Source organism: Bidens hawaiensis, unplaced genomic scaffold, assembly GCF_021521415.1.
Source record: "Bidens hawaiensis isolate Kalapana, Puna unplaced genomic scaffold, B.hawaiensis_p1.1 tig00008043_1, whole genome shotgun sequence".
NCBI classification, from domain to species: Eukaryota; Viridiplantae; Streptophyta; class Magnoliopsida; order Asterales; family Asteraceae; genus Bidens; species Bidens hawaiensis.
Window position 1 is genome coordinate 235929 of NW_027491566.1, and position 9260 is coordinate 245188.

Consider the following 9260-nt stretch of genomic DNA (forward strand, 5'->3'; position numbering starts at 1 on the left):
ACGGGTAACAATCTTTGGGGCATGCTTTGTTCAAGTCTTTGAAATCTATGCACATGCGCCATTGTTTGTTAGACTTCGGTACCATGACGGGATTTGCAACCCATGTTTGATATCTGCTGACGCGTACGATGCCCGCGTCAAGGAGTTCCTTGACTTGGGTTCTACACGCGTTAGCTTGTTCCGCCCCCATTACTCTGCGCTTTTGTATGACCGGCGTAAAAGCCGGGTCACACTTGAGCTTATGCTCTGCCTTACTTCGAGGTACCCCAGTCATGTCAGCTGGTTTCCATGCGAAGATGTCAGCGTTTTTCTGTAGTAAGCGTTTGAGTAAGGTGCGCGTAGGATCAGTGACTGTTGGGCCAATGGTAACCGCCTGGTCGGGGTATTTGCCATTGAAGGCCCATTCTTCTGGTTCGGTGATGGTCGGTTTAGCCATCTTTGGTTTGGGTGTTGATGAGACAGATGCGATGCATACCTGGGGAATACCGGTGACCATCGCTACGCCCTCAGCTGTTGGCCATCCCATCATGCCGTGGACTGAAGATACCACGACATTGAATCTTGCCATCCCGTCTCTCCCGAAGAGAATGTCGTATGTGTGGTGTGGCATCCTCATTACGACAAAGTCCACGTCCTCTGTGCGGGAGTGTTTCCCGTCTGTGAGAATGACGGGGAAGGATAGGATACCCAGGGGGGTGTTTGTGCTGCCGTCAAACCCTTCCATCGAGGCGTAGACCGTTTCCAGGCGTTCTTTGTCTTCGTCGTCTAGCTTGTCGAAGAACTGCCTGTACATAACTGTTGACGAGGCGACGTTGTCAACAAGAGTGCGGGAAGTGATGTAGTGCCCCAGCTGGCTTTTGATGACGATAGGGCCTTCTTTGCTGGGTCCTCCTGGCACTCGCGGGAAGCGCACCTCAGCTTCCTTCCATGCGCATGGTTCTGTCGTCCGTCTTTTTCTTCCTCTAATGTTACTATGAACCATGTGGATGCTGATGTCAACGGGCTTTCGTCCGTTGCTTTTGTATCGGTTGTCATTCTTCCTAGAGATGATCAAATAAACCGGTTCCTAGAACCGAACCGGTGGACCCGAACCGGAACCGAACCGGTTCCTACCCGTTTTTTATAGGAACCGGACCCTATCTGATTCAACCCGATGATCCGTGACCGGTTGTTGCATTTCTGAGTGGGGGCGGGTAGGAACCGGAACCGGTTCCTAACCGGTTTCCATCCGGAACCGGTTCCTAACCAGTTCTAGCCGTTGGATCGAGTATAGCCGTTGGAAATCGTTTTTTTGGCCGTTTTTTGACCGTTGGGGTCAAAAATAGCCGTTTTTTTGGCTCCCCCAAGCACCCCACTACTAGTATAAATAGGTATTTGGTGTCATGGGTTCATCACAACACTCAAAACGCAAACCCGAACGCAAAAAAATACAAAAAAAACGCTTTTACAACGTTTTGAGTTCTCTAATCTCTTGTTTTCTCTTCTTTTATATTCATATTTGTTGTTATGGCTGCCTCACAATCATCGGTTGGTCAAGGTTCCAACGCCGAACCAAGTTTCGTTCGTATTGTACCTCATAATCGTAATCAAGAGAATTGGTGCAATTGGGATTTGGTTGAATTGAGTGACCATTCATTGAAGGCTCGGTGCAAGTTTTGTGGGGTTTATTTAAACCCACTTTCGAATTCAAATTTGAAGAAACACATCGAAAAACCGTATTGCAAGGCGTTGAAAAAGAACGTCGATTCGCAACAAACGCAAATGGATAGTGAAGGCGGAATATTTACATACCAAATTGATCGAGTTCAAGATCGTATGGCGAAGTTTGTGATTCAAGAAGCTTTGCCGTTTAGCCACTTCGACAACCCTCGATTAACCGCCATGATTCGAGATACGCTTCAACCACAATACACTCACGTAAGTCGTCATACTCTTAAACGTTATTGTTTAAAATTGTGGAAGAAGGCCAAAGAGGTACTAATTGCATATTTTGAAAATATAAATACGGGAATAAACTTAACTAGTGATGTTTGGTCGGCTCCACATGGTCTACCCGAATCTTATCTTTGTGTCACCGCTCATTGGATAGACCCGTCATCGTGGGAAATGATGAAACGCACCATTGCTTTCGAACTCTTTGAGTATCCACATACGTGAGATAATTTGTTTGAAATTTTAGATTATGTTATAAAAACTTATAAACTAGAAAATAAAATATTTTCAATGGCATTTGATAACGCGTCGAATAATACATCGGCGGTTGATAAATTAAAATTAAAATATACGCCGATTTGCAATGGTGTATTTTTTCACTCAAGGTGTGTTGCACATATCATTAATTTAATCGTGCAAGACGAACTTGCTTCGGATGAGGTTACATCGGTTATAAACGATTTTAGACTAATGATACATGAAGTTTTTAAGAAAAGTAAAAAAAGACAAATGGAATATAGAAAATTTTGTAAAGATACGGGAAGAAAAGCTTTGGGAGCTAATTGGGATGTACCTCATCGATGGAATTCCACTTGCATAATGTTTCAAAGTGCTTTGAAACAAAGAGAAACTTTACAAATGTTTCATTCTAGTCTTGCCGAGAATGATTTGGCAATCCCCTTATCAAATGAGAAATGGGAAATTATCAATGACTTATCGACTTTTCTTGAAGTTTTTAAAACATCAACTACGAAACTATCGGGAACGTATTATCCGACAAGTCCCTTGGTTCTTTCGGAGTTATTTTTAATGGTTAACAATCTTAAAGAATTTGAAAATAAAAGTCCAATGTTTTCAAACATCATATTACCAATGAAGTTTAAATTAAAAAAATACTTTCTTGAATTGTCACCGGTTTTTACTTGCGCCGCCGCTTTAAATCCAATGTTAAATGTTACGGGGGTTGAATGTGTGATAGACGAAATTTTTTCAGCCTTAGATATGCATGAAGTTGACCCAAACTTTTCAACAGAGGCAAAAAATTATTTTAACTAGAATTTTAAATTTATGTATGACTTTTATTTAAATAAATATGGGTCAAACATACACATGCCTATGCCGGGGGGGTCTTCATCAAGTTCAAGTGCTACTAGAGTACGAGATCCCATGATTAGCCTTATGAACACCGTTCGCAACGTAACGGCTAAAAAACAAAGGGGTAACACCCCTTCAAGCGAACTAGGAAGGTATAGTGCAAATGATTACTCTACCGGTTTATCCGAAGAGGAATATGGCACTTTTGATGTTTTGGCTTGGTGGAAGGTAAAGGAAACCGAGTTTCCGATTCTTGCCACCATGGCCCGTGATTTACTAACCGTCCAAGCTTCTACGGTAGCTTCGGAATCCGCTTTTTCTCTTAGTGGCAGGGTAATATCGGTGAGAAGAACAAGACTAAATTCGGAGTCGGTGGAGATGTGCATTTGCTTAAAGGCACTTGGACTCAATCGATCGTATTCAACACGTAAGCACTCTCGAAGATGAAACACCACTTGATGTTCGAGTGTACGACGAACAAGAAGGCATTTCTACAAGTAATTCCGAGGAAGAAGTCGCCGCTCAATAATTACGACGACCAAGAAGGCTTTTCTAGAAATAATATGTCACAACTTTATATTTATAAGTTTAATGTTTTGTTAGTTTGTTTTTGAAGATTTTAAAACATGTAACCTTTTTTTTTTGAACTTCTTAAAGTAAATAAAATGAATTTTATGTTAACTGTTTTTTTTATTTTTCATGTTATACAAATACGAATCGTAGTTTAGAATCCAAATCGCAAACGAAAAACGAAAAAAAAAAAAAATTTTTACACTGTAACCGGTTGGAACCGGTTACAGTACAGGAACCTGTTTAGGAACTGGTAAGAACCGGTTAGATAGGTTAGGGGTCCGAGGGTGGGAGAACCGGTTCGGTTCCCTAACCGGTTCGAGCCTGGAACCGGTTTAAAATGGGGTTTTGAATATAGGAACCGGTTAGGAACCGGTTCCTGTTCCTAGTCCCAAACCGTTTTGAACATCTCTAATTCTTCCTTCCATTCTTGATTGATGCCACAAGGTGTGTAAGTTTTCCATCCTTGACGAATGATTCAACAATATCCCTCAAGGATGTACACTTCTCAGTGGTGTGACCCTTTGTCCCGTGGAAGTCACAGTATTTGCTCTGATCCGCGTCAGGTCGGTGCCGGACCGTTGGAGCTTTTGGCCATGGGAGTTTCTCAGTGGCAAATATCTCCGTGACGCTTTTGGTGAGCGGCGTCCACCGGGGGTGTCGGCTTGATGGGTGCGTGTTACCCCTTCCGCCTACTAAAGAGCGAGAGCTGGATGAGGTGTCAAAGTTTACCCTTGACTGCCAAATGCCTAGCTTCCTCTTTTTGTTTTGCTGGGCGGTCCGGACGTTTTCTCTAGTCCTCTGCGCGTAGAGGTTTGTACTCTGGGGCGGATCCCCACCCAGTTACTTCTCTGTTTCGGCAAAGCGCTTGGCCGCCGTCATGATGGCATCCCACGTGGATGGCATGCCGTCTTTACCCGTCATTGTGCGGATAAGCTCTGGGTATTCGGCGCCCTGGATGAAAGCGGCGCGAACAAGATCTTCGCTTATAGCGCCCAGACTCAGCTTTTTCGAGTTGAAGCGAGTGATGAAGTCTAGTAAAGATTCATCCTCCTCTCTAACACAGTTGAGGATCGTCCACTGCTCTTCAGTATATTTCCGCTGTTGACTAAAGTGTTGGCTGAACTTGTGTTGGAAGTCCGCCCAATCGTAGATGTGGTGGACCGGTAGACGGTCAAACAACGCTCTAGCCGCTCCAACCAGCGTCATCTGGAACATATAACACCACGTGGGTTCCGTCAAGTTGCTGACGGTTGCCCCCGCTATGAATATGTTCAGGTGATCATCTGGGTCGGATATACCATCATAAGTGCCGATGTTGGGCATCTTCTTGGCACTCTTCGGGGCAATTGCTTCCGCAATGTCCCTTGCAAATTTGGACGTTCCTGCATTTGCAGCAGTTGGTCTAAAGGTTTTGGAGAAGTAACGTGGGTTTCCCCCCGCGTTCCTTTGTTTGAAGGTTTTTCCAAAATTCCTTGTTGGTTGGAAGTCCGTTTCGTTACGCTTCTCTTTCGCCCTATGGCGAGGGTTTGCATCACTGTCGGATTCCTCCCGATCATCGTCCGAGGACTCGCACTCATTGCTCATGTTGAGCTGTTGTCGAGTGCTTCCGAATTCGTCAGCTTGTTGGATGGAACGTAAGCGTTCGTCCAACTCAGCTTGGAATTCTTTCTGACGTGCTTCCGCCCACGCTTTAACTTGATCAAGTGTTTGGCGGGGGAACCTCGTCTTTCCGCCTGGGTATCAATGAATCCCAGGGGATGATTGTTTACTGCACTTGCCCCGGCTCGGGTGACCGGGGTAGTGTTCGTAAAATTTACTGCACTTGCCCCGGCTTGGGTAACCGGGGTAGTGTTCGTAAAATATGTGTACTCGCCGGCGTTCCCCCCAGTAGCTGGGGTTGTGGTTACCAGGGTTTCTTGGTCACTCGTTGGCCTTGGCGACGGAGTAACCTTAACCATCTTTCCAGAAGTTTTGAAAAAACTGAAAAAGAATAAGTTCTAGCTTTTATGCACGGATGGCGCCAATGAAGAAACACTAATCGACCCCGGGCAGATTACGGATAATCTGGGGGTTAAATAGATGTTTCCCACGAGGGTTAGGTCCGGCAAGATGGTTATTCTTCTGATGACCTGCAAAACAGACACCGTGAGCTCGTCACTGAGAAGGGGGGGGGTACCTCCTTGGGACCACCCTCCGGCGTGAGAATCAGACTAGATTGCTCTTGAATATAAGTGTATATTAAGAGAAATGACTAGAGCAGATATCAGATAATATATGAAGATATAAGATAATAAGATATCATACCGTTCCAAGGTGTTGGAGTATTTATAGCCGAAGGTAGGTTTCCAAGCAGGTACAGCCGGCTGAATAGTATTCCTGTTCTACCAACTGTGGGCTACGCACGTGCCATGCTGGTGGTTGGTGGGTAGGCAGCGGCTGATAGTGACCAGGCCGGCTGTGTACTATTCCTTTTCCACCAACTGCAGGCTATGCACGTGCTACGACAGGTTGGTGAGTAGGCAGCGGCTGATAGTGACATTAAGTAGTAGAGCGTGCTGCTCGTCGTACTGTTGTCAGTGAGCTGTCGCAGCTTTGGTCAGATCTTTTGTCCATACCTTGGCAGGTACAGTACAAAAGATCCTCCAGTAGCGTACGGACTGGCTCATTTGGGCGGGATTTTTCCCGGCTTTGGGCGGGAGTATTCCCGGCTTGCTCACTCCTTCTTCAGGTGACATTGCTGAATTATTTAAGAGTTAGTGTCTTGTGCGTGTAGCCTTGCTGCGCGGGTAGCCTTCCCTGATGGCTAGTATCCGTTGCTGCGGGAACAGGCGGAGTACGTCGACCATTGGGAGGCTTTTCCTGCGGGAACAGCTTGCGTACTGCGCGTAAGGACGTCACGTCTCTGAGCATGGTGGGTCCTGCGGATCCAGTTGGTTTTTGCGCAGACGTCTCTTCAAGGTGAGTCTTGCGAGTTTAGTCTTTGCGCAGACGTCCCTCTTGAAGGTGAGTCTTGCGGGTTCAACTGCGCAGACGTCCCTCTTTGAGGTGAGTCTTGCGGGTCCAACTGGGCTCTGCTGGGACCTACCTCTTCATGTATGAACGGTAGATAGTATGGATCTATGAAGAGTAAAACCATAGGAAATAATTCGCTAAAGATAACAAAGAATACTTTTTAACAGCGTATAATATATTTTGGTATTAAATCTCCATGTTATCAGGAGAGATCACGTAAATCTAATATTAGCATAGAATATTCTATGTATTTGTATATATATATACGATATATTGCTTAATGAGAGTCAAGGGATTGAATTCCTACACGGCACTTCCTCTAACCCTAGCCGCAAAACACATTTCTTTGTCGGCTGTAATATTCTCCGATGCCCTCTTATTTTCTGATCTCCTCTCTCTCACATCCTACCACCCACCCACCGCTTCCCTCATAGATTCCAAACCTACACATGTTGCTACCGCCACTGATGTGGCAAATCAATCTGCTGCAGATGAACTCTGGGATCATCTCAATGTCATAGTCCTTCAATGGATCTATGGCACCATCTCCAACGACCTTCTCCAAACAATATTAAAACCAAACACCACCGCTGACATAGCATGGACCACACTTGCAACGATTTTTCAGGATAACAAAATGTCCAGAAGTACTTATCTCACTCAAAAACTCAATAACACTAGGCTTGATAATTTTGATAGTATGATTGCGTATTGTTAGACAGTTATCGTATATGTATACAAATACACAGAATATTCTATTCTAATAATGGATTTACGATTATCTCTCCTAATAATTTGGAGATTTAATACCAAATTATATGATACGCTGTTACGTTTTTATAGCAATCCAATGGTGATTATTAGGGTGCTGAAGAAGTTGTGACACCTTAACGACCACATAGAATATCTTTGGGTGGACCAAAGTGGGGAAGCTTATATTGGGACACAGGGTCCCCCCCCCCCCCCACACACACACACCTTTATTCATTTTCTCAGTAGTGTAAATTCATGTGGGATTTTTTTCCTAAAACTCATTCAATTCAAGGTTCCAACAAGTGAAAACCACCTACTGGCCTAGACTCCAATCATCACCCTGGTGCCTCTGAAACTAAATGTTGGGGCATGAATCGAATTTGGGACATATGAAACACTAAGTCTCTCCCTTACCACTCCACCACTAGCTTGTTGACGAGGGAAACAATAGTTATATTTATATTATACTATTAGAAGGAAAAAAAACCATTAGCCAATTAACTAAATTTAAAACAAAATTATTTTTAAATCTATTATGCCAATAGCATACTCATAATAAAGATAAAAAAAACTTTGTATGATTTTATTTCTTTTTTTTAAGTTTTGTATAAAAAAGTTAGAGTTAATTGAAAAGATGGTCCCTGTGGTGGTACCCCAAACACAGGTTTCAATCCCATGGTGTCATTTTTGCATATATGGGCCCTATTATAAGCATTTTTTTGCAATCAGGCTTGGTCATTAACTAACGACTGTTATGTTAGTTAGTTTTAGAGGTATTATTGTATATTCACCATTAGTATAACCCTGACTCCATTTAACCCCCCCCCCCCCCCCGCCCCCACACACACACATTCACAACTTAAAACCCTAATTTAACCATCCCCTTTCCCATTGTCGTCTCATCCGCGACTTCGGTCGTTTTTTAACCATCGTCATCTTCGACAGTCACGCCTTCCTGATCAACATATGGCTTGGATTTTTTATGAAATCGTTAATACCACATTTTCCACATGTATCGAAATTCACATTTTTCACTTAACTTCAATTTTAGGTCGATGCTCTGTAATTAATTGAGACGATTATGTTATTGCTTTTATAGCCTTGATTTGGCTGGATGTTAGCTTTGGCCACCTAGAACTTGAGTTGGTGGTTTTGGTGAAAACCCAACCATACCAGATCTATAATTTTCAGTTTCAATCTTGTGGCAGGATCAAATCGAGTAGGGTTTAAGTAGTTGGTGTTTTGTGTATTATTAACTTAACTAGTAATGACCTAGACTTGTAATCATGTATTTGTATTATAGTAATTAGGGCTTTTGTATCACCAACTAAACTGTAATATATTTATGCATGTGCAATGTTGTATTAACTTATGTATGCTTGTTTTTGTGATTGTGTCTGTAACTATGTATCTATGTATTAACAAATGCAACTAAATTGGTGTGATTGTGTCTGTATCTATGTATGCTTGTTTTTGTGTATATGAATTTTTAAAAATGTGTGCATATATATATGCATAAGTAGATGTATGTGTGATTGTATTAAGGAGTCAGGGGCTTTGTTATATTTTATTACATGTATGTATGTGTAATTAGTATGTATGTATGTATGTATGTATAATTTGTATGTAGAATAAGATGCATTTGCTGACTTTGTTTGACTTTGTAGAATAACAATAACAAACTATTTAGTTAAGGAATCGAGTGCGTATAATGTGTGTATGTTTATTTATGCAGGGGCATAACAGTCTTTTTATGTATGTATGTATGTATGCATGCATGTATGATTAGTATGTAGAATTAGATGCATTTGTTGACTTTGTAGAACAACAATAACAAACTAATTAGTTAAGGAATCAAGTGCTTACAATATTTATGCAGGGGAATAACAGTCTTT